This window comes from Bos taurus, chromosome 19 (genome assembly GCF_002263795.3).
Source record: "Bos taurus isolate L1 Dominette 01449 registration number 42190680 breed Hereford chromosome 19, ARS-UCD2.0, whole genome shotgun sequence".
In the NCBI taxonomy this organism is placed as follows: domain Eukaryota; kingdom Metazoa; phylum Chordata; class Mammalia; order Artiodactyla; family Bovidae; genus Bos; species Bos taurus.
Window position 1 is genome coordinate 59123232 of NC_037346.1, and position 25419 is coordinate 59148650.

General features: G+C 43.7%; 1 long non-coding RNA gene across 7 annotated transcripts in view; it reads left to right on the forward strand.

The window, feature by feature from the left end:
* The window catches only part of LOC101902884 (uncharacterized), a 484977-nt gene that overhangs the window by 123779 nt on the left and 335779 nt on the right, over nucleotides 1–25419 (forward strand). For 6 of the 7 annotated variants that reach the window (XR_009491829.1, XR_009491825.1, XR_009491824.1 and 3 more), the window contains one exon: nucleotides 4151–4220. This is a non-coding gene — a long non-coding RNA (uncharacterized lncRNA). Of the gene's footprint in view, nucleotides 1–4150; nucleotides 4221–15368; nucleotides 16607–25419 lie in introns of those variants that run through there. The other variant, XR_009491830.1, reaches the window with a different exon arrangement.

Genomic DNA, 25419 nt, shown 5'->3' on the forward strand with positions numbered 1-25419 from the left:
GACTCTTGAGAGTCCCTTGGATTGCAAGGAGATCCAACCAGTCCATTCTGAAGGAGATCGGTCCTGGGTGTTCTTTGGAAGGACTGATGCTAAAGCTGAAACTCCGATATTTTGGCCACCTCATGCGAAGAGTTGACTCATTGGAAAAGACCCTGATGCTGGGAGGGATTGGGGGCAGGAGGAGAAGGGGACGACAGAGGATGAGATGGCTGGATGGCATCATCGACTCGATGGACATGAGTTTGAGTAAACTCCTGGAGTTGGTGATGGACAGGGAGGCCTGGCGTGCTGCGATTCATGGGGTCTCAAAGAGTCGGACACGACTGAGCGACTGAACTGAACTGAACTGAATGCTCAAATGTTAAGGACAAACTGTAGTGACCTGGAAGAGAATACCTGAGAGGGGAAAGGCTATTTCCAGGAGATGCATGCAAAGAGATGTGAGAGAAATCACAGGATAGGGAAATGAACATAGCTCTACAGTGGCTGACACATTAGTGGGAAGTAGAGGAATGGTAAGCTCAAGGAGCTTTCCATGCAAAGATGGAAAATGGTAAAGGCGTGAAGGGCAGAGTAAAAAGAGTGGGGAATAAAGAGACCTCTGGCAGGTGGAGACTGCAGCCTACTTCTATTCCTATTCCTACTCCTCTTCCTTCTCTTTCCTATTTTATCCTCTGTCTCCCCACATGGCTCCATCAGTGTTTTCTGGGTAAAATTTTCCTGATATGTCTCAGTGAGGTGATTATTTTCAACTTGAGAGGACATCAGACCCAACACATAACAACAAAGAAGAAACAGTGCTCCCGGGTCGAATCTGCCTTGATGCGGAGGTTACCAGAGGGCTTCCGTGCTCACAGGGGTGGTAAGGCTCACAGATCTGCAGTCTTACTATATCTGAGCCTGGTCTCTGTGTCCCGCTATGTCTCCCTGCAGTCTCCACCGTGAGATAACTCAAGAGGTTTTTTTTTTTTTAAAGCATTTTTTATATGGACCATTTAAAAAGTCTTTATTGAATTTGTTACAATATTGCTTCTGTTTTTTTTTTTTTAATATTTTGGTGTTTTGGTTGTGAGGCATGTGCAGTCTTACCTCCCTGACCAGGTGTTGAACCTTCACCCCCTGTGGAGGAAGTCAAAGTCTTAACCACTGGACTGCCATGAAGTCCCGCACCAACAGTCTTGTTTTCAGCAAAATGAGGTTTTGCATTCTCACAAGATGCAATGGCTTATACACCTGGTTCATATGCGGAAGTCTACTGGCCTGGCCTGCATAGTCCATTGCCGCCGTGTGCTGGCTTTGCTTGTGTCCAATGGGCCTGGATACGAGAAGACTCTGTAGCCTGGGTGATGGTGGTGAAACAGAGCAGATATTTCTCTTGTTCCTGACAGTAGTTAAAATGTCAAGAGTCACATGGGTTTGAAGCTTCTGGTAGTTTAATTTGGGGACAAATGTCCTTGATAGTTAAAGGCAGTGCCAATTGTTTTCTTTTTTAAAAAATTTAAATTTATTTATTTTTAATTGGAGGATAATTGCTTTACAATAATGTGTTGATTTCTGCTATATATCAACATGAATCAGCCACAGGTAGCCAGTAGTTTTCAGTGTTTCTAAAGTGCTAGATCCCTCAGCTGTGGTTCCTAAACCCCAAAACACCGAAGTCTAGTATAGTTCCATGTGGGCAGATGATAGAATAAAAATCAATACATTCATTGTAGATTGAACTGAAAGCCTTTGATTTGAAATTCAAAAGCACTCATTAAAAGCATCATTCTGGTTATCCTTATTTGCCTAGTGAGAATTACTTCATGCATTACACATGGCCAGTTATTTAGTTTTCTTTAAAATCAATTGTGAAAAAGAATATCCTGGTTTATAGTTTGAACAACCTTCTTTGGAAATGTATCTTGTATTGGCCTTTTGTAGTATTTTTTTTTCTTTGTAACTGGGGGATCTCATGGTTTAACATTTTATTTCCCCCCTTAAAACTAGCTTATTATTGCTGATGAATTGGCCTTCCAAATTGTTAAGTCAACCTTACCCTCTCTTCCTTCCAGACATCAGTCAAAATGGATTAAATTTTCCCAGTGAAAATTTCCAGTTACAGTTCTGTATATCCAGTCTTTTCAACTTGTCATCACCTAAAATATTACTTTAAAATTGGCTAATAAAGATACATTACATCTCTATTAAATGAAGATAAGATAGCATGATGCCTAATATTTTTATAGTCCTTTATATGAAATGACTTTAGGGAACTTTCCAAAATATTCTTTTCATCCCAAATATATCTGCTGTGAGTCTAGAAATGACCTGAGCCATGGCTTACCTCGTGGCTCAGATGGTAAAAAATCCACCTGTGATGCAGGAGACCTGGGTTTGATCCCTGGATCAGAGAGATCCCCTGGAGAAGGGAATGGGTATCCAATCCAATATTCTCACCTGGAGAATTCCATGGAGAGAGGAGCCTGGTGGGCTACAGTCCACGGGGTCACAAAGAGTCGGACACGACTGAGTGACTAACACTTTCATTTTTCTGGGTTTATCTATTGGATATGAATCCCTAGTCTGAGAAATCTGTACCCCAACCCCTCCCCTCCCCTCCACAAGTTTCACAAAAGAAGCCTTCTTATACTGTGTTAATTGCTCCTACTTTTTGACCTTGTCCTGTATTCTGGAGCAGAGAGTGGGTGAGGAGGAGCGGGAGGATTAACTTGATAAGATCTTAAATTTGGGGCGTAATTCCAGAGGGAGAGTCTTCTCATAGATATTGCTGTTTGGGAAAGCCATTTGCAGTGTTGACTAAGAGCTACATGGAAGTGGGGAGTTGCAGAAGGAAAAACACGCAAGGCCTGTTCGAGAATATTGTTGGGAGTAGAGAAAGGGAACTAGGGTGTGGGCAGTAAGAACTGTACTTCCAGAAGCAAAGGCCATGGAGTCAGCATGTGGTGGTGTAGTCGCTAAGCCGTGTCCAGCTCTTGTGACCCCATGGACTGTAGCCCTCCAGGCTCCTCTGTCCATGGGATTTCCAGGCAAGAGTATTGGAGTGGGTTGCCATTTCCTTCTCCAGAGGAATCTTCCTGACTCAGGGGTCAAACCCAGGGATTGAACCAAGTCTCCTGGATTGAGGTGGATTCTTTACTGCTGAGCCACCAGCATAGTTGAAGACATTGTTTTTGTTTAGTCACTAAATCATGCCAACTTCTATGTGATTAGCCTGCCAGTTTCCTTTGTCCATGAAATTTCCTAGGCAGGAATACTGGAGTGGTTGTCATTTTCTTCTCCAAGGGATCTTCCAGACATAGGGATCAAACCTGAGCCTCCTTCTTGGCAGACGGATTCTTTATCACTGAGCCACCTGGGAAGCCCTGTTGAATACATAGAATTTGTTTTATTTGAGCTGCTGTGTAGCTGAATAGTTAGGATACCAATATTGGAGCCAGTCTTTCTGAGTTCAAATTCTAGTTGTCCTTGAAGACAGCTGTGTGATCTTCTGCAAATTGCTTGACTTCTTTGAGCTTCCCTTTCCTCATCTGTGAAGGAGGGTTAAACTTCTCTTCCCAGGAGGGCTTTGTGAGAGTTAAAGGTTCATATAAATGTTTGTTGGATGATACTGAGCATTCAGTAAATGGTAGTTACCCATGGTTGAATGGAACTTCTAGCTTCACCTCCAGGGAGAAATTAGTCTCAATTCAAGTGCCAACCTCCCAGCTGTAGAAACTGCCGTAAATAGCCTGATCTGAAGTCATGCATCTGAAAGTTCTTTTGGACACTTACTTCCTCAGTTAACTTTAATTTGACCATTTTATGTTAGACAGTGTGGTTTGTAAGAATTAATGATTTGGGTTATGTTTGTTACGTGTCTACCCATCGATCCAATAGATATTGGTAGATTCTCCTGTTCCCAGCTGTGGACTATGCCCCATGAGGAAATAAAGATTAGAAAAGACAGACAGACTGGGAAGAAATCAAGACATAAGAATGAATACGTGATAAGTACCAATGAGTGGATTGTCAGAGAATATTTAGGAAACTCAGTTAAATTTCAGATAAACTGAGTAATTTTTTATATGAGTAGGTTCCCAATGTCACATCTGACGTTGTGCAATCTGACGTGTCCTCCTGCCCTCTTTTCCCACTTTTCTTTCTAAAGCCACGTGGGCACGTGTGGGTCCAGGAACGTCCGATGGACTTACCAACTGGAGCCTCCTGGGAGATGATGAGTAAGTCAAATTCTCCTTAAGGACATTCTCCAAATTCTAACCAAAACTCTGCATGTGACAGATGTTTTTCCTGTCTACAAAATCTGCCTGAGATTGCTCCCCTTACACTCACATGATTGTTAACTAGTGGCGCTTTCAACTGAAATGAAACATCTTCCTTAAAAAAAAGGAGTAAATTTAAAGTCTCCGCAAGTTCTCTGTAGAAATCCATGTAGAAAAACATGGAGAGGAATGGGGTGTTGTAAATGCCTTTAGATCCACCCCTCATATGCTTACATGCGTATGCATATATGTTTATGTATATACACACCTACGTGAAAATGTCTATATATGTATGTGATATATTTGTACACACACATACGTATTTAAGTGTATACATACATGTGTGTGCATGCATACACATACATGTGTATACACGGATACGTACATATGCACACAAATATATGTGTATATGTGTATCATATATTACACACATATACATGTGTGTGTGTACACATACACAGAATATATGCTATGTATGGTGTATGTTAGGTACATCTAACAGGTATGTACATATATTTAGGTACATACACATTCATTTATGTGTTTACATATATACACTACAAACACACACGTATACATTTATATTTGTGTCATGTGTTTACATATATAGTACAAATATGTATGTGTGTATGGCACATACATGCATATACATACATGTATTGTTATATATGTATGTGTGTATGTGTGTGAAGGGTGTGTGTGTGCATGTGTGTAAAACAGTGTTAATCCCTTGGAGAACCAATGCCTGTTTGTCCCCTCTTCAATGGTGCATGGAGATTAACCACAACATCCCTTGCTGCCTTGAAAGTTTTGTACCTGAGTGTGTGCTCTTTTGGGACCTAACTGAATCCTCCCAGACTGGGTGGTTTCCTGTCTGGGCTGCTCGCAAAACAAGGGAGCTGCTGGAGCTGAAAATAGCCCTTGGCCTGATGGCTTGGGCATTGACCGAACCTGGAAAAGTTCTGGAGTTGAGGGGAGGAGAACACAACCATCAACAACGTGCCGACGGAGTGACTCATGACGTCACCATTCCTAGGGGATGGGAGTGAGGCTCTCTGATCAGCGTCTCCCCTTATTTTGTAAGATTCTGTGATTTAATTTCTTGTTTATCTTATGGTTCTTCTACCTCCCACACCCAACTCTGTCATCACCCACTGCTGGCAACTTTAGTGCCGTGACACTGCTATGAAGTGTATTGGAATTGACAGTTTCAGGAAATACAAAAACTGGCGTTCAGTTGATGATCAGTGCGTGTGTGCTGGATGGACTGCAGGCTACCAAGTTTGCCATATTGCTACTCTGTGTTGGTCAAAGTTGGGTGTCATGAGTGAGGGAAAAAAAATACCATGTCTTCAAATGAAGTGGGAAGAGTTTCACTTAATCCATGCCCCAAAGAGAATGAGTTTTTGATAACATATGGGAAGTTCATCGGATTTATCCTGCTACTTATCTTAAGTAATTTGCAAAATGAAAGGTCTGCATATGTGGCCTTTGTACGTTGTAAAAATTCTCATGACATTCCCATGTCCCAGTACTCTCTTCAAAATGTTTCATCCTAAGAAATAACAAGGTTCAGCAAAGCTTTGCTGTGATAGGGGTTAGAACTGCCTTATGCTTGTGTTGTGGGTCTTAATTAATTGTCACTTGTAAAGCAGTTTGCAGTCTGGACAACAGATTCCATTAGTATATACTTTTTTCCCTTCAACAAAATTTTCCACTGACTAATGACTAACCTTTTCATTTCAGTAGAAATACTGGGAACTGGTGAAATGAGAAGCCAAAACTCGGTAGCCTGAAATTTTGCTGCTATGGTCTTGAGTTGTTTCCATTTCTTTTTTAGAAACATCAAGCTGCATAATTTTTTTGTGTGTCTGCTGAAAAACTCTGCTTTGTCATTTCTGCTTTCACCACTTCTGGGTTATTTTTTCTTAGCTGTGATTGAAATTTTTTCATACTGATCAACACTGGAGGTGACCAAATAGTTACAAGACAGAGAGGGGAGAACAAAATCTTATTTTCTTTTTTACTTTATTTATTTTTATTTCTTTGGCTGTGCTGGGTCCTAGTTGTGGTACGCGGGATCTTGAGTTGCTGCCTGTGGGATCTAGTTCCCTGACTAGGGATCGAACCCGGGTCTCCTGCATTGGGAACGTGGAGTCCTAACCACTGGACTACCAGAGAAGTCCTAATAACAGCTTATTTTGAAATAGTATAATAAGGACAGATAGCAATTGGGGACTTTTGAGATAAAGAGGGAATGATCATTGAATATCAACAACTCTTTGTCTTCACACACTTATGATAATTTGTCAGTAATATGCAGATGTCAGTGGACCCAAAGGCAAGTTAAGTTTCAAATCTCTTCAGATCAGATCAGATCAGTCGCTCAGTTGTGTCCGACTCTTTGCAACCCCATGAATCGCCGCATGCCAGGCCTCCCTGTCCATCACCAAATCCCGGAGTTCACTGAGACTCACCTCCATTGAGTCAGTGATGCCATCCAGCCATTTCATCCTCTGTCGTCCCCTTCTCCTCCTGCCCCCAATCCCTCTCAGCATCAGAGTCTTTTCAAATGAGTCAACTCTTCGCATGAGGTGGCCAAAGTACTGGAGTTTCAGCTTTAGCATCATTCCTTCCAAAGAAATCCCAGGGCTGATCTCCTTCAGAATGGACTGGTTGGATCTCCTTGCAGTCCAAGGGACTCTCAAGAGTCTTCTCCAACACCACGGTTCAAAAGCATCAATTCTTCGGCACTCAGCTTTTCTTCACAGTCCAACTCTCACATCCATACATGACCACAGGAAAAACCATAGCCTTGACTAGACGGACCTTTGTTGGCAAAGTAATGCCTCTGCTTTTGAATATGCTATCTAGGTTGGTCATAGCTTTCCTTCCAAGGAGTAAGCGTCTTTTAATTTCACGGCTGCAGTCACCATCTGGAGTTTACAACTCCACAAAAAGATGGTGTATGTGTATAGGTATAGTTGAACCACTCTGCCACACAATAGAAACTAACACTACATTGTAAAGCAACTATACCTCAATAAAGTTTTTTTTAAAAAAGATGATAAAAGATGTTGGTGAGGATGTGAAGAAAATGGAAGACTCCTATATTGCTGGTGGGAACATAAAATGATGCAGCCACTTTGGAATATAATTCAGTGGTTTCTTAAAGTTATCATAAGTTAATTTCAGTTGCTCAGTCATGTCTGGCTTTTTGCTTCCCCATGGACTGCAGCACTCCAGGCTTTCCTGTTCTTTACCAACTCCCAGAGCTTGCCCAAACTCATGTCCATTGAGTCCGTGATGCCATCCAACCATCTCGTCCTCTGTCATCCCCTTCTCTTCCTGCCTTCAGTCTTTCCCAGCATCAGGGTCTTTTCCAATACTTTGGCCACCTGATGCATACTGACTCATTGGAAACGTTACCATAGGACACAGATTTTACTTTCCAGTATATATTTAAGAGAAGTGGAAGCAAGTCTTCAAAACAGCATTACTGTTTTATTATTTATTTATGCCTAAAGATGTCCATCAATTGATGAATAAAGTGTTGAATATCCCATATAGTGAAATACTATTTGTCATTAAAAAGGAGCAAAATACTGATATGGTTGTATGTGGGTGAAACTTAAAAATATTATGCTAAGTGAAAGAAGTCATCTATAAAAGATAAAGGTAGTATTATACATATTATCTTATTCTTTTCATATGAAATGTCAGAAAAGGCCAATGTACAAAGACAGAAGGCTTCCCTGATGGTTCAGTGGTGAAGAATCTGCCTGCAATGCAGGAGACCCATGTTCATTCCCTGGGCTGGGAAGATCCCCTGGAGAAGGAAATGGCAACCGCTCCAGTAACCTTGCCTGGGAAGTCCCATGGACAGAGGAGCTTGGCAGGCTAGTCCGTGGGGTCCCCAAAGAATCAGACACGACTTAGCGACTACAGAAAAACAATAAAGACAGACAATGGATTATTGGTTGCCAGGTCCTTTGCATAATTATTACTGTTACAACCCTAGGTGTACTCTGCTGCTGGAGCTCACCAGCCTGCAGGATTCAATTGCATGCGTGCTCATCACTTCCGGTGTGTATGACTCTCTGTGACCCCCTGGACTGTAGCCTGCCAGGCTCCTCTGTCCATGGGATCCTCCAGGCAAGAATAATGGAATGGGTTGCCATGCCCTCATCCAGCGGATCTTCCTGACTCAGGTTGAACCCACATCTCTTCAAGTCTCCTGCATTGCAGGGTGGATTCTCTATGACTAGAGCCACCTGGATTTGATTATTTGGTCGGTAACATGCTGAGAATTTCTGGGTTTCCATGTTTTTGACAACTTTGGTGAGGCAACCGTTAGTTACCTGATTTACTTTGCATACCTAGAGTGTAATGAGACTTGCAAAGTCAAAAGAAGAAAATGGCACTTCAGTGTACAGTTCTGTGAATAATCAGATCTTACTGTGATCTGAATCGTTTTTAGTCTTTCTCCGACAGACAGGTTCTTTGGGTGATGTGGTGGTCTGTCCACAGATCAGCCTGCTAGGAGCGGGAACTGGCAGGTTTCTCTGGGGCTGTCAGGCAGTGCCTACACGAGCAGCTCCTGGTATTTGGCCAGGGGAGATTCAGATTTTTTTCCCATTGGAATATGTTTGTAAAAAATTGAGCTTATTAGAACAAATTTGCTTAAACAATGCAAGACACGTTACCTAGGAATTTGTGAAAAAAGGAGTCACTTTCCCTCTTCGTTTTTCCTATGTAAACCTGCCCTATGCTTTCAGTAGCAACTTCCTGGTCAGTGTGTGTTTTCATGTCACGCCTGGTAAGATTGCTGAGGAGTGACATAGTGTGACCCAGGCAGCTATGTTTGCTTTCCTGACGTGCTTTCATCATCACAGCGTCTGGTGGGTGTTTACTGCTGTCAGCGTGGGACCTCTGCATGAATGGTCTGAGTGTCTTGGCTTCAGGAGGTGGGGGACCCTGGGAGCACCAGAGAACCCCGTCCCTAGTCCTGGCTCCTCGCAGAAATGGTACAACCTGATCGTTGTACCGTGCCGAGTGCTCCTGGCTCTCTGTCCAACACAAGCACCCCCAAAAGAGTCCGTGGAGCTTCCAGGACCTGAGGGAAGGCTTTGAAACAGAAGGCAATTTTATGGAGACGCTTGAGCTCCCCAGCCTTCACAGTTCAGCCTTGTCACTTCATCTGCCCTTTCTTCTCACAGATGAAGCTCCTGAAACCCAAGAATGATCTGTGAGTTACGCCAATTAACACAGCAAATGCCAGCTACAAACCGTGAGATAACTTCAGCTTCCTCGCCTAATTCAGTCCTTTTATCCCCCCCCCGAAAACACTGCCTCCTGTTCTTAAAAGTCATTACAAGGATTATTTTGTTTAATTTTGGAGATTTTGAGTATCCTTATCTCTTGATGACATTATTCTTTAAGCATAAATTTCCAACTGATGTTGTTTTTAACCAATATCTAGTTTTGTGTCCCTCAGTCTTACGGACAGAATGTGTGTTTTTTTCAGTAACAGGAAACCAGGGGGTCGGAGTTTTGTCCATAAATGCTAATGGAAGAATTCAATTAAGGACTGCTTTTCTACATAGAAGGTCTTTAACCTGTGCTGTGAAGATCAGCCATCTTCTGCAAGATTAACAGTTCGTTGTGTTTCCAGGCTCGCAGCAGTTTTCACTGTCAGTCTCCTAAGACACGTTTCTAGAGTTCTCTCAACTAATGGTTTCTCAAGTTGGAATCCTGTGTTAGCTAAGAGCATTTTCATATTTTGACTGATATACACCATTCTTGTGGTTTGGAAAGAGTTTTTTAATTCTTCAGTTGAAGTAGAGGTTGTCAAGGATATTGTGTACTTCCAAATCAACAAGCCTGAATACAAAATAGGCAGATGCTGACGTAGATACTTAGAACACTGTTCAGATAGAAAGTCTCCTTAGGTTTTGATCATACCTTACTTATTACAATGTTAGACTGTTTATGCAGGATTTCTCCTCACGGAAAGTTATAGGGGCTTCCCTGGGGGTCCAGTGGATAGAAATCTGCCTGCCAATGCAGGGGACAGGGGTTCGATTCCTGGTCTGGGAAGATCCCACAGGCCACAGAGCAAGTAAGCCCGTGCACTGCAACTCCTGAAGCTCATGAGCCCGAGAGCCTGGGCTCTGCATGAGAGGAGCCCCGCAGTGAGACGCCCGCGCTACGGTGGAAAGCCGCTCCCTCTCACCTCAGCTAGAGAATGCCCGCACACAGCGATGGAGACCCAGTGCAGTTCAGTCGCCCAGTTGTGTCCGACTCTTTGCGACCCCATGCACCGCAGCACCCCAGGCCTCCCTGTCCATCACCAACTCCCAGAGCTTGCTCAAACTCATGTCCATCGAGTTGGTGATGCCATCCAACCATCTCATCCTCTGTCGACCCCTTCTCCTCCTGCCTTCAATCTTTCCCAGCATAAGGGTCTTTTCCAATGAGTCAGTTCTTCTCATCAGGTGGCTAAAGTATTGGAGTTTCAGCTTCTTGATCTCCTTGCAGTTCAAGGGACTCTCAAGAGTCTTCTTCAAAGACCCAGTGCAACCAAAATAAAAAAACAAAAAGACGGCCTTCCAATGCAGGGCATGTAGGTTTGATCCCTGCTCCAGGAACTAAGATATCCCACATGTCTCATGGCCAAAAAACAGAAACAGTATTATAACAAATTCAATAAAGACTTTAAAAATGGTCCAGATCCCCCCCCAAAAAAAATCTTAAAAAGTCATAAAGATGCTCATTTATTGATAAACAGAATGAAGACTTAGTTTATTCTCATTAAGTGTTGGTCACTCAGTCCTGTCTGACTCTTTACAACCCCATGGACTGTAGCCCAGCAGGCTCCTCTGTCCATGGGATTCTCCAGGCAAGAATACTGGAGCAGGTTGCCATTTCCTCCTCCAGGGGATCTTCCTGACCCAGGGATCAAACCCAGGTCTCCTGCATTGCAGGCAGATTCTTTACTGTCTGAGCCACCAGGGAAGCCTTTATTTTCATTTGCAAAGAGCAGTTGAAGAAGCAAATCATTCCTCATCTGGGAAATGAGCTTCAAGAGAGCAAACCTGGGGAGAAAGAAAAGGGATAAGGCAGAAAGTTGAGAAAAATTCCAGGGGATCGTGTTGATTTGACAGTTGATCCAAAGAGCAGGGAAAGACTCAAAACCATCTTTATCAGAGACTCTGCTTTCTGTGAGACTGTGCTTGGACATGTGCTATACCCAGTGATTTTCAAGAGCCAGTTAACAGTCTGAAACTATGCTAGGTTGCTTGGGAGTTACAAAAATGGATGAGACCAAGTGCCTGTCCTGAAGAAATTCATGGCTCATAGCCTGGAGCAGGTTGGGGGAGCTTGAGGTACACACCTGCTGTGGGCTGAATTTGAGAGTCCCCTCCAAATTCATACGTGGAAGCCTAACCTCCAGTACCTCAGAAAAGGACTGTGTTTGGCAATAGGGTCTTTTTTTAATTCTCAGAAGACAGATCTTACTCTGTTTTTTGTTTTAAAATTATTTATTTATATGGCCGTTGTGGGTCTTAGTTGAGACATGTAGGATGTTTTATGATAGTTGGGGCACATGGGGTCTTTTAATCATGGCAGGCAAACTCTTAGAGTGCGTGTGGCATGTGGGATCTTGTTCCCAACCAGGAATGAAACCCGGGTCCTCCGCATTGGGAATGGGAAGTCTTAGCCATTGGACCACCTGGGAAGTTCCTGTGATAGGGTGTTTAAACACGTAATTAAGTTAAAATGAAGTCATGACAATGAAGCCTAGGATGACTGCCATCCATATAATGGCGTTTGGACACAGACATAGAGAAGAACGGTGAGCACACAGTGAGAAGGTGGTGGTCTGCAAGCCGAGGAGGGAGGCCTCTGAGGAGACCGACCTTGCCAGCACCTGACCTCAGACTTCTAACCTCCAGAATTGTGAGAAAATAAATTTCTGTTGTTTAAGTCACCTGGTCTGTGGTGGCAGCTCTGGCGAATGAGACAGTGCCCCAAACCAATAGAAGGCAAGGTCAAGGTAGAGACCTTAGTAGAGGCCTAAGTCACATGCTGAGTACAGAGAAGGGACAGCGTATGTCCTTGCCTGAAAATCAGGAAGGGCCTCATAGAACTGGAAAGATAAGGAGGACTTGAAATGAGAACACTTGGAGAGTGGGCTTTCTAAGCAAAAGAAGCAGAATAAAGACACTTTATACAATTCTGTAGGATGTTGGGAGCAATGAAAGACAATCCATGTTAGCTGAGTGTGTTTATCAAAGGGGAAAACCAAAAAAAGGGAAGAGGGAGATTATACTGAAAAGGTAGGTTAGGTTGTGTTTGACTTTGGACTCTAGGCTAAAGAACCGAGAACACAGGCAATGGATGGCCACACATTTATTTTCAGTGAATTGCTTCACTGAACAAATATTTTTTAAATGTTTACTTTATGTCAAGTGCTATCTTAAATAAGCTTGGGATATTTTAATACGCAAAACAGATATTTCACCTTGTGAAACAGAGACAGACAATAGATCATAAACATAATGAGTGGTGTATTTATGACGTCAGTTTAATGCATTACTTCAATCAAAATTATCTTAAGCATAATGGACTTTATAGTGTGTTGGAGGAAATAAACTATAGTAAAATGTGTAGCAGAGGTCATGGAGCATCAGGAATGCTGAGGGCGGAGGGGGCGGGTTGTAATTTGAATAGAAGAGTCAGAGCACGCCTCATTGGAAGATGGCATTTGAACACGTTTTTTTTTTTTTAACTTTTTACTTCGTATTGGGGTATAGCTTCCCAGGTGGCCCAGTGGTAAAGGATCCACCTGCCAAGCAGGAGACACAGGTCCGATTCCTGGGTAGAGAAATCCCACAGACAGGAGCCTGGCAGGCTACAGTCCCTGGGGTCACAAGAGTCAGAAACAACTGAGCAACTAAACCACCTCCACCACCACCACAGCTGATAAACAATACTGGGACAGTTCCAGGTGGACAGCAGAGGGGCTCAGCCGTACACATGCACGTATCTGTTCTCCCCCAAACTCCCTTCCCATCCAGGCTGCCACATAACATTGAGCAGAGATCCATGTGCTGTAGGGAGGTCCTTGTTGGTTATGCATTTTAAATATCGCAGTGTGTACCTGTCCATCCCAAGCTCACTAACTAGTTTTTCCCCGCATCCTTCCCCCCATCAACCATAAGGACATCTGAACAAACTTTAAAGGAGGAGAGGAAGCTGACTACAAGGCTCTGGGGCCAAGGAGCTTTCCAGGCAGAGGGTACAGTCAATGCAAAGGTGGGATATTATCTGCTGTCTATGGAGCAGGGTGTGCAAGGGGGGAACTTCATAACATGCACTGATGACAATAAGGGGCCGGTGCTATCAGAATGATGACAACAGTTATCGTATAAATACCTCTACTGCATTAATTTTTTACCTCTAAGTGCTTTTAGGTGGATGACCTTAACATGTTGCCCTTAAAACAACCCTATGAAGGAGGGAGGGGCACTGAGGGTTATTGCTGTTTTATAGATGGTGAAATGGAGTCCCAGGACTTTATGCAATTTGCCCAAGGTCAAGATGCAAGGCCTGAAAGTTTCTACACCCAGCACAGAACAACAGGTCTCTGTTGGTCTGCACCTCTGTAGCAGGGGGGACAATGAAGTTCTCAGACAAAGAGTGGGAGGACTCCCATAAAAAAGAGTCCTGGGGCTTCAGGGCTTCAGGAAATACCACCCCACCCCATACCACTCTCTGCATGAGGTTCAGGAAACTCATGACTCTCCCCTTAAAAACCTGATGTTCCAGAGCTGCTGTCCTAGTGAGGACTGTTGATCCTTATACAGAACAACTGCTTTCCCAGTGTTGATAGGTGAGTGGTGGGAGGTATGACTGTGATTCTCTGATCTTTGAACCTTGGTGTGTTCTTAGTCTTAGAACGGAAAAGTGTTTTCAGATACAAGAGCTGGTGAACCCTGTTCTTACTTGAGGAAGGGACTTGCTCGTATCTTACCATCCTCCTTGCTGTCCCTGAGGAGCAGAGAGGGACCTGTGAGGATGTGTAACGACAAAGGCAGACCGGCTGGAAACACCGAGTGTCGTGCCCACAGACACACGCTCCCCTGGGGTAAAGCCTTGTTGTCATTGTTTAGCTTCTCAGCTGTGTCCAACTCTTGTGTGACCCCATGGGCTGTAACCTGCCAGGCTCCTCTGTCCATGGGGTTCTCCAGACAGGAATACTGAAGTGGGTTGCCCTTCCTTCTTCGGGGAATCTTTCTGATCCAGGGATCGAACCCGCATCTCCTGTCTCCTGCATTGGCAGGCAGATCTTTACCATTTGTGCCAACTGGGAAACACTATTGACATTTTACCGTAAATTTATTATTGCTTATGAGGGCTCTTTGCAGGGACTTCCCTGGTGGTCCAGTGGTTAGGACTCTGGGCTTCCACTGCAGAGGATTTGGGTTCAATCTCTGGTCGAGGAACTTTGACCCCACATACTGTGCCCTGTGGGCCGCCCTTCCCCCCAGAAAATGCTCTTCACTTAAGGGAAACAACTGATTTTACTGTTTTTGCTAACTCCTTTAAGCAAAGTTGGTTAGTGATGAAGACAAGAAAAAAAATGCATTGTATATTCACTAGCTGGCTTCCCCGATGGCTCAGTAGTAAAGAATCCGCTTGCCAGTGCAGTAGCCACGGGAGATGCGGGTTTGATTCTTGGGTCGGGAAGATCCCCTGGAGGAGGGCATGGCAACCCACTCCAGTACTCTTGCCTGGAGAATCCCATGGACAGAGGAGCCTGGTGGGCTTCAGTCCACGGGGTTGCAAAGAGTCAGACACGGCTGAGCAACTAAATAGCCCATCCCAATAACGCTAACATTTTGGTTTAAGCAGTTGGCAACCCACTCCAGCTTTCTTTCCTGAAGAATCCCATGGACAGAGGAGCCTGGTGGGCCGCGGTCCATGAGGTTGCAAAGAGTCAGACCCGACTGAGTGACTGAGCATGCGTGCATACTCGCTAGCAACTTGGTGAGAAAAGGTCTTTTACTGTCTCTCTTTTGTTGTTTTTTCCGTGTCTAGCTTGCCACTGGAACTCAGAGCGTTGCCAAGTGTCTGCAGTGCAGTTTTGTTGTGTGGGATGTGTAAAAGGAGAAACGGAGCAAATTCCTCCAACTTTTTTTTTTTTTTATCTTCACAAAGACAGGTCCAAATCTCTTAGTTCTGCTTAAATCATCTGCCTCATGACAAGTCTGTGGATTCCCCAAATAACTGTGTCAAATCAGATTAAAAGTTTAATTCTGCGTTGGAAGACTGAGCTAGAAGGCCCCCGTGAGCCCAGGACCCTTCTCCCTCTTCCTGAAGACAGCTCCTGTGACCCTCGCTCGAGGACCCGTGGCGGGGTTAGGGAAAAGATGGAAAACAGTCATTGTAAAGGTGTCAACCGCTTGGAACGCTGCAGGCGGCGACACCCTGGAGCTGGTAACTGGTGCTTCGGGCGCTGGTGAGGTATGCCCTGCTTGCCCTGAGCTGAAAGGCTCCCCCGGAGCCTCCCAGTCTGGGCTGTCATTGAGCTGCACCTCAGACAATGGGCTTCTCGGTGAGCTTTCTTCTGGGGGCCCTCGATAGGCCCGAGCGGGGATGGCCTCTGAGAAGTGCGAGGACACAGCCCTCCTTTGTGTTAGAGCAGCAGGTCTTGTTGGGTGTTGCCAGCAGGCTGCCGACTTGGTTGACAGCCTCCCCACCTGCTCTCTCCCACTCAGCCTCCAGATTCCCAGGGCTCCCTGTGCACCCACCCACCGTCCTCCGTCCTCCTCAGCCTGCTCCCAGGGTGTCTGGGAGGGAGCCCCAAGGAGAGCCAGCGGGGTGCAAATAAGGTGAGACATCAGGGTGCACACGGGCCACAGACGGGACAGGAAGCGGCACGTGGGACAGGAAGTCCCGTGAGCTCAGCACGCCCTCCAGGCTCCCCAAGAGCCCTGAGCGTCTGGGTGCACGCCGCGGGGTCGGGGGCGCTCCGGGAGCCCCCAGCTGTGCAGGCCGGGGCTGCCAGACGGAGCGAGAGAAAACGAGGGGCTCCAGGAAGCTCTGAGCTTCAGATGAGCACCACCAACAATGAATCTTTTCAGTGTAAGTGTGTCCCGTGTGATTTGGGGGGACGTGTATGTATATATTTTTCCTAGGATATGTTCCATGTAGCATGTGGGACAAACTCATATTTTAAATAATTTGAAATTTAACTGGGCATCTTGTGTTTTATCTGGCACTCTTGATCCAGACCTTGTACTAAAAAAAAATTCCTTGTTTGTGATCTATTACCAATGGACATGGTATATTATTAATTTATATAGTATAATTTATTATATATAATATATAATTTATATATGATTATATAAATTATAATTTGTTATATATTTGTACATAAATATATATTTGTATTTATAAAAGTATATAATATATATATGATATATATAGTGTATGGGTTTATGCTTATAAAATATATGTGGACTGTATATATTGTGTATAAATAATATGCTATATAGTACATAGTTTATGTAAATATAAATAATATATAATATAAACAGTTATAAATGATATATAATGTAATATATAAATATATTAATGTGGATAATATATAAAATATAACTTTAAACAGAAATAATATGCAGATATACTAATCAAATATAAAATATACTGATGAAATATATATGTTACACATGATCTATTATAGAATTGTATATATTATACAATGTAATTATATATATGTTTATATTTATGAAATACACAAATTATTAATTTTCGTGTATTATATAACTAGTTAACTACATGTGGATGGGGTTACTTTTGAAAGTCGCCCGAATCTCTCGCCGTTCTGTGCAGGGCCTGCCCTTGGCCTCTGCAGCAGTGCTGACCTGCGGCCCCTTCGGGCGGGGCTCATTTTCATGCCTCTACTCTATTTCAGGGACAGTTTGCTCTCTTGAGGTCCCTTCCCCGGTCTGCATGGCTAACGTACCATCAGGGTTCAACCAGCCTGAGAGCCACTTCTCAGGTGCCTTGTGAACTCAGCCAGTTTCCTCAGAGGTCACTGTCACCAGCAGTGATGACTCAGATGCTGCTGATTGCGTAGGGTGGGGAGTGTGGCAAACTGCATATTCGTGCTCTGTGTCCCTAGGTGCCTCGGTCGTGTCTGACTCTTTGCGACCCCGTGGACTGTAGCCCACCAGGCTCCTCTGTCCAGGGGATTCTCCAGGCAAGAATACTGGAGTGGGTTGCCATGTCCTCCTCCAGGGGATCTTCTGGACCCAGGGACCGATCCCGAGTCTCTGTGTCTTCTGCACTGGCAGGTGGGTTCCGTCTGGGAAGCCCTAAGTATGTTCGTTCAAATTCAAAAGACCTCTATTCTTAGAGTGTTCCAGCTGGACCTCCGGTTCTAAGCGTCTCAGTCTCCACCTAGGCTCATTGCCTTTTGCTTTGTGCCCCTACACCCCCATGTTTGCTTTTATCTCAGCCCCTAACCACACGATCAGAATTCCGACCTGGGCTGTGACATTTCACTGTCAAGTGCTGAGTGCAAAGCCCTGCCTAAGGGTTTGCACCTTAGGAGCGTGGGGTGTTGTTGCCGTTTAGTTGCTCAGTTGTGTCCGACTCTTAGCGACCCCCTGGACTGTACCCACCAGGCTCCTCTGTCTATGGGTTTTTCCAGGCAAGAGTACTGGAGTGGGTTGCCATTTCCTTCTCCAGGGGATCTTCCCCACCCAGGGATCAGACTCATGTTTCCTGAATTGGCATGTGGATTCTTGACCACTGAGCCATCTGGGAAGCCCTGTGGGCTGTACTTGGCTGTATCTAATGGGGGCTCATGGGTATTTGCTGAATGGTTGATGGCTGGATGTGTAGATCATGGAATGAACTCCACCTTTCCTTCTGCTGTTATTCCCATGAGCACCCCAACTCTGAGATTGGGGATGGAATCAAGGAACCAAAGGTAGTCTCCACACTTAATATCCCAACCTCCATGTATGCTTGTTTGCAGACTCACACAGAGCCTTCCTTACCCTGAATAAGGACTGAGAAATTCTCTGATTGTAATATTTCCTCCTCTTGTGGATAAAGGAGTATGAGAGGATGATTACGATTGTGCAAAGTTTGGCTCCCTCTCCTTCATGCATGTACCTGGAGGTGAGAGTAAATCCAGCCTGTACGAGCTCTGGCTTTCAATGAAAATGTCTCAAAAACTTCATCCCTCTTTTCATTAACTGCTGCTGCTGAGGCTCCTCCCTAGGGCCCCTGTCAAAAGAAAATGCTCTTCACCCTGTTTTGTCTAATGCTGATTTTGTTTTCTTCTTCTGAAACTGTTGTAAGTGGTTGGAATCATTATCCATAAACGTGTTAATGTGTTTAAAACATCCTCATTTAAATTGGTGGAAACAGGTCACAGGCGGTTGTGCGATCTCTCACCCCGGTTGGTTTCTCCTTCCCTGTGCACAGTGGTGGCTTTTGGTGCTCATTAGGGCCAAGGCATGGGCTCAGTCCTCGTTTGGGCCTTTTGGACTTCATGGGGAGCCACAAAGCAAAACCTGAATCCTGCTCAGTCTTCTTGGACTTGCATCAGAGGGAGACTGTACAGGAGTCAGTGCATCAGGTCTGCGGGAAACCAGGGACCAGGCCCACAGGAAGGAATGGGCCACTTTCTTGACCCAGCGGGCTTTGTGCCATATGTTCCCCACCAAGCAGGTCAGAAGAGGTGTGATCGTCAGGGTCCCGCCCAAGGCCCGCCTGGGGGTGTCCTCAGGCTTGGCCCCCATCCCTTATGCTGTGTCTACCTTTGATTAGGAACTTACTGTTTCTTTCTTCTTTTCTGTTCATTGTACCATGCAGTATATGAGATCTTAGTTCCCTGACGAGGGTTTGAACTCACGTACCCTGAGTTGGAAGTTTGAAGTCTTAACTACCTGACTGCCAAGGAAATGCCTAGGAATTTACTCTTAATTTAATGACTTGCTGCTTTGACTTTCCTTGCCCCTTAATATAGGGTAAGGTACATCAGTCATTCATTCATTCAAACAGTAATTTGTCACAACAGTTACTTAAAAGAAATTACTGATTGATTTAATTTTTATTTTTTCCTATGCCGGTCTTCGTTGCAGTTCCCAGGCCCTAGAGCAGAGGCTCAGAAGTCATGGCGCACAGCCTTAGTTGCTCCTTGGCATTCGGGAAATTCCTGGACCAGGGATCAAACCTGTGTCTCCTGCTTTGGCAAGCAGATTCGTAACCACTGAGCCACAGGGAAGCTCAAAACTATTTATTTAGTATCTCCTAAGCCTCAGCAGATGAAGCAGATGCAGTTGATACAGTCATCAGTCTTGCATTTAGAGGGAAGACACACACACAAAAGTACATGAGCCTGTACAAATTTGCTTATGATTGATGCCATAAGGAAACATGCATCAGAGTAAGGAGGGTCTCAAGGAAGGACAGGATGATGTTTGGGGAGGAGTATGATGCTGGGGTTACATGACAAAAGGGATCCTGTCTCAGCTTCCACAAACGTGTGACCTAAGCAGGGTTACTGAACTAGCCTGTGCCTTTGTTATCACATCTGTTCAGTTCAGTTGCTCAGTCGTATCCGACTGATACAACCTTTTGCCACCCCCTAGACTGCAGCACGCCAGGCTTCCCTGTCCATCACCAACTCCCAGAGTTTACTCAAACTCATGTCCATTGAGTCGGTGATGCTATCCAACCATCTCATCCTCCGTCATTCCCTTCTCCTCCGGCCTTCAATCTTTCCCAGCATTAGGGTCTTTTCAGAGTCAGTTCTTCGATTCAGGTGGCCCTGTTGGAGTTTCAGCTTCAGCATCAGTCCTTCCAATGAATATTCAGGACTGATTTCCTTTAGGATGGACTTGTTGGATCTCCTTGCTGTCCAAGGGGGCTGCCTCGATGGCTGCTTCTGAGACAATGAATGTGGAGCCAACTCTGAGTCTTTCTTGCTGTGGTTCCCTTTCTTCTGATCCCACACTTTTGTCTGGTTACAGCTGGAGAGTCCCAGCCTCTGTGTGTGTGTGCGTGCGCATGCGCACGCTCAATCGTGTCTGACTCTGGGTGCCTCCGTGGACTGTAACTGCCAGGCTCCTCTGTCCATGGGATTTCCCAGGCAAGAATACTGGCGTGGGTAAACCATTTCCTCCTCAAGGGATCTTCCTGACCCAGGGATCAAACCGACGTCTCCTGCATCTCCTGCATTGACTGGCGGATTCTTCACCTCTGAACAACCTGGGAAGCCCCATCCCAGCCCTGCTTCCCATGTAATCCCAACATATCCAGAAATGACTACTCTTTCTTGAAGTGAAAGTTATTCTAGATGCCTATGGAGTACTTCCCTGGTAGCTCAGTTGGTAAAGAATCCACCTGCAATGCAGGAGACCCCAGTTCAATTCCTGGGTTGGGAAGATCCACTGGAGAAGGGATAGGCTACCCACTCCAGTATCCTTGGGCTTCCCTGGTGGCTCAGCTGGTAAAGAATCTGCCTGCAATGAAGGAGCCCTGGGTTTGATCTCTAGGTTGGGAACATCCCCTGGAGAAGGGAAAGTCTACCCACTCCAGTATTCTGGCCTGGAGAATTCCATGGGCTATGTAGTCCATGGGGTTGCAAAATTGTCAGACATGACTGAGGAACTTTCACTCACTTCACAGGGAGGGAGAAAATATTTCTAAGACGTCATCCCACACCAGTGAAAGGGGAAGACAGGATATAACTTTCATGCTTCTCTTTCACATATAATTTGGGAGGTAAGGGGAAAGATTTAAGTTGTTCCATTAAGTAGTTTTGTGTGTGTGCATATGATGCTATTAAACTAAGCCATGTAAAACTGTTAACATTTATTGTTGACCTATAAACTCAGCAATTTCATGGGGTTGAATTTATTAAACATGCAGATATTAGGTTGGATTTCTGTTTTTTTTTTTTTTTCCTTAACAGCTCCCAGCATCAATTTGATTTCTTCATTTTAATAAATAAGCACCCACTGAACCTTTTCCATGCTCCAGACCATGGCTCACAAGTGAAATTAGGTTCAGGTTTGTTTCTGAAACCACTTTTGAAAAATTCTCAAGTTGACATGATGCATTTTTCTCAATACAGTTATTTTTCATCTTTAAATTATACTTAACTTTCATCATGCACTTATTAACTTATTTCCAGGCACAGATTGGGCTGCCAGAAATAAAATATGACTAATATCATCGACCATGGGAAGAAATGCTAGCAAAATGTTTTTCTGTCTCATAAAGAATACACACACTCACCCACACATATGTGTACATGGAGAGAGGGGAAGGGAGAAGGTGGAGAAGAAGGGAGAGAGAGGAATTTTGCTTTGTTACACATCTTTAAGTTCTGTTTGCAACCTTATCATCTTCATATCTAGTCAGCCAAAAAGTTCATTCGGGTTTTTCTGTACCATCTTATGGTGAAACCTGAGCAAACTTTTTGGCCAACCCAATGTTTAATTTTTCTCTTATTTATTAATAATCTGTAAAAATTCTTTCTAATAATAGAAAGTAGTTATGGTAGTCTAGAATCAGTAATTTAAACAAATGACCAAGAAATTGTGAAAGATGGTTTCTACATATACTTGTATACGTCTTGAAAGATTCCTTCATATTCTTTGTTTAGCAACATTTCACTCTTCGTGTTTATGAGTGAGAGAAGCACTTCGGTGAAAGTCAAACTGTCTCTACACGTGGGCCCTCTGATTCTGGGTCTCTCAGGAGCTCTTTCTTGCTGTCTGTGTTTTTCTGGCTTCCCTGCCTTCCTCCAAATTCCCAAGCAGAAAACTCAAAAGGTTAGAGGTTGTGGATGGACGGTTGATTCTGAGCATCTCTGAGAGGCAGGCAGTGTGACCAAACAATTTATTAACCATGTGTTTCCCATCCCAGGGGTTAGCTGGGTTACCTGCCAGCCCCTAATTAGCGAGTGTGAAACATCTTTGTTACCTCGGGCTAGTGAGCTGAAGTTAAATGGATCCCGAGGAACAGCATAGCCTGGAAGAGGAGATAACTGCAGTAGCGTGTCCCTCATACAGAAGGGCGTATGCGTATTTCTGTAGCTGGAAGTTGTCAGCGCATCTCACCAACACAGAGCCAGAGCTGAGACTAAAAATGCCCCCAAATGGTCTACTATTTCAATGAAGTCTGAAATAATTAAAAAAAAAAAATCTTTAAATTAGGGAAAGGTGAGAATTTTGTTTCTTTAGGAAAGAATTTTTCTCCTGTTGGGCATTTTAAACCTTTATTAAAAAGGAGTTCCATAAATTCTTAAAAACCTCCTTCAATATTTTATTTTTGTTTAAAAAATTTTTTTATTGGAGTAAAGTTGATTTACAGTGTTGTATTAATTTCAAGTGTATAGCACAGTGAATTAGCTATACATACACATATGCATGCTTGGGTACTCATACTCAGTCGTGTCCCATTCTTTGTGATCCCCTGGACTGTAGCCCGCCGGGCGCCTCTGTCCATGGGATTCTCCAGGCAAGAATACTGGAGTGGGTTGCTCTCCTCCAGGGGCTCTTCCCGACCCCAGGGATCGAACTCCTGTCTCTTGCTGCTTGCATCGGCAGTGGGTTCTTTACCACGGGACACCTGGGAAGCCCAGTGGTCTACACACTGAGTAGGTGAAGCTCTCCCTTGAGCAGGGTTATCACTGGCACTGCTGATACTTTGGATTGACTAATTCTTGGCTGGGGGACGGTACTTTGCATTCTAGAATGTTTAATAGCATCCCAGCCCTCAATCACCTAAATGCTAGTAGCAACCTCCTGCCCCAGATATGACAATCAAAAATGTCTCCAAACACTGCAAAATGTTCCCTTCGGGGCAAAACCACCCCTTGGTGAGAACCACAACTATAGGATAAAGTGTATGAGTTAAAAAAAAAAAAAAGAATTAGGTGGGAAATATTCTTGTATGGTCTCAATTAGAAAAACAACTGTCAATGAACAGAATAGCTCTTCACTGAATTTAAATAAGTTTGTATACATATTACCTCAATAGCCAACTTTCATGAGAATGAAAGTGATCTTTACTGTGATTTGACAGCATCACCTTTCAATTTCAAAGATTTTGAGTAGCTGTTCTAACAAATTACAGCAATCAGTCTGGAATGTTTGATTGGCCAACAAAAATAAAAAGTCTCTACATATGTCATCAATTTTATCACTCATGTAGTCACAGCCCTACTCTAAGAAAGAAATAATTTTTTAGTTCTTCATCTTGCAACGTTCTGAGCCACTTGGAAGGTGGACTTAAAATGGAAGGAGAGCTGGTGGCAAGAACACTGTGCATAATTTTATTCCCTCCCACGCCTTCCAGCATTTGACCTTTCACAACAAGGACTTCCTGGTCCCTAACTCTTATGAAAATAAAATTCCTTCCTAGGATTTATTGGGAATTCACTTGATGAGTCAGAAAACCCAACAAGATACACTTTTATGGCCACAGAAAACATGGAAGTAGAAATCTGTACAAGCTAACCAAAACCTAGTAATTGCGTGTATTTTAAACAGTATTTAATTGTTGGAGAACTATCACAAAATTCTCTCCTAAACGAATACTGCATTATTATAAGACACCTGGTAATGAAGGCTTTAATATGTTTACTAGAGTCAGTCAACGGTGAAGTTCACTCAGGAGTACCCAGTCTGATGGAGCTAATGTCAGAAGACCAGTTAATAAAACCAACACATTCCAATTGTTTGATATAAGAGCTTGTTGGGAGTGTGACTTTTTTTTTAAGGCCATTTAATTACATACCCTGATGTCTTCACTCAGCCATTCTCTAAAATATATTTTCCCAATTTCGGCATATACCCCTTCTCCACTCTCAATTAGCTCTTGCACTGGGCCTTGGCTTCCAAGCCCCATAAGTAATAGTAACTTAATTTTCCAAGCCATAAATCAGGTAGGCTTAGGCTCCATAGCTCATGTTCCATTTGTTTTTAATCAAGGGCAGCCTGGTACTCAGAGGTCGGAAGCTTTAATTCAGAGGGGCTCCCACCACTTTTGGAGGGAGACATCTTTTTGGTTTTCTAGAATTCCCTTTGTGAATGTTTTAAGTATCCTTTTGGAAAACATTGGAATATGTACAGCATCTCATACAGAATTTACTGACCTACACACGACCACAGCTCTCAGACTAAAAGGAGCTTTTAACAACATTCCTTCACTTATGTGTTCTGATTTTTGATGTTGTCCTTTCAAAAGAAATGCAGTCGCGGGGAAAAGGGACGTGAGGAAGGGAGTTAGAAGGTATTACATTTCTAGAAGTCATTTTAATGAAATAGTTCTAATAAGAAGTAGTATCACTGGGATGGTTTAGGTTCATCACCTTGAGAAAGAAGAACGTTAATTAACCTCTTTTGAAGTTTATAAAGATTGAGAGTTCCAGTGCAGTATTTTAGGGCTTCCCTGGTGGCTCAGTGGTGAAGAATCTGCCTGCCAGGGCAGGAGATGTGGGTTCAATCCCTGGGTTGGGAAGATCCCCTGGAGAAGGAAATGGCAACCCATTCCAGTATTTTTCCCTGCAAAATCCTGTGGACAAAGGAGCCTGGTGGGCTACAGTCCATGGGGTTGCCATGGACACAACTGAGCCACTAAACAACAAGAACAACAACAAAACATCTTTCAGCCGGGGAAGACGGCTAAAAAATATGGGATATATCTGATCTATGCAATTTAAGGTAGTAATTAGAAAAGCAAAAAGAAAGCAAAAATGGGCAAGTAAATACAGGAAAACCTGACTCAATAAAGTCTTTAGGACATAGTTTTCAGTTAAAGAAAAAAAATGCATGTGACATGTGTATACTCACAGTATTGGATTTTATTTGTATTTATATGGATTGTGTCATGCTACATATGTATATACATGCACAGAACTGTGTGCAGATTAGCCACTGTTTTACATTATCTGTGTGACATGCACTCTCCATTAGTGATGCTGAACGAGTCATTTGTTCATTTATTTATTCATTTATCAGACGTTTATCAAATATTTGTTGAACATCTTCTATGTGTCATGTCTTATACTAAGACCTAAAAATGTTGTCTGTGCTTCTCCTGGAGAGTATTTTAT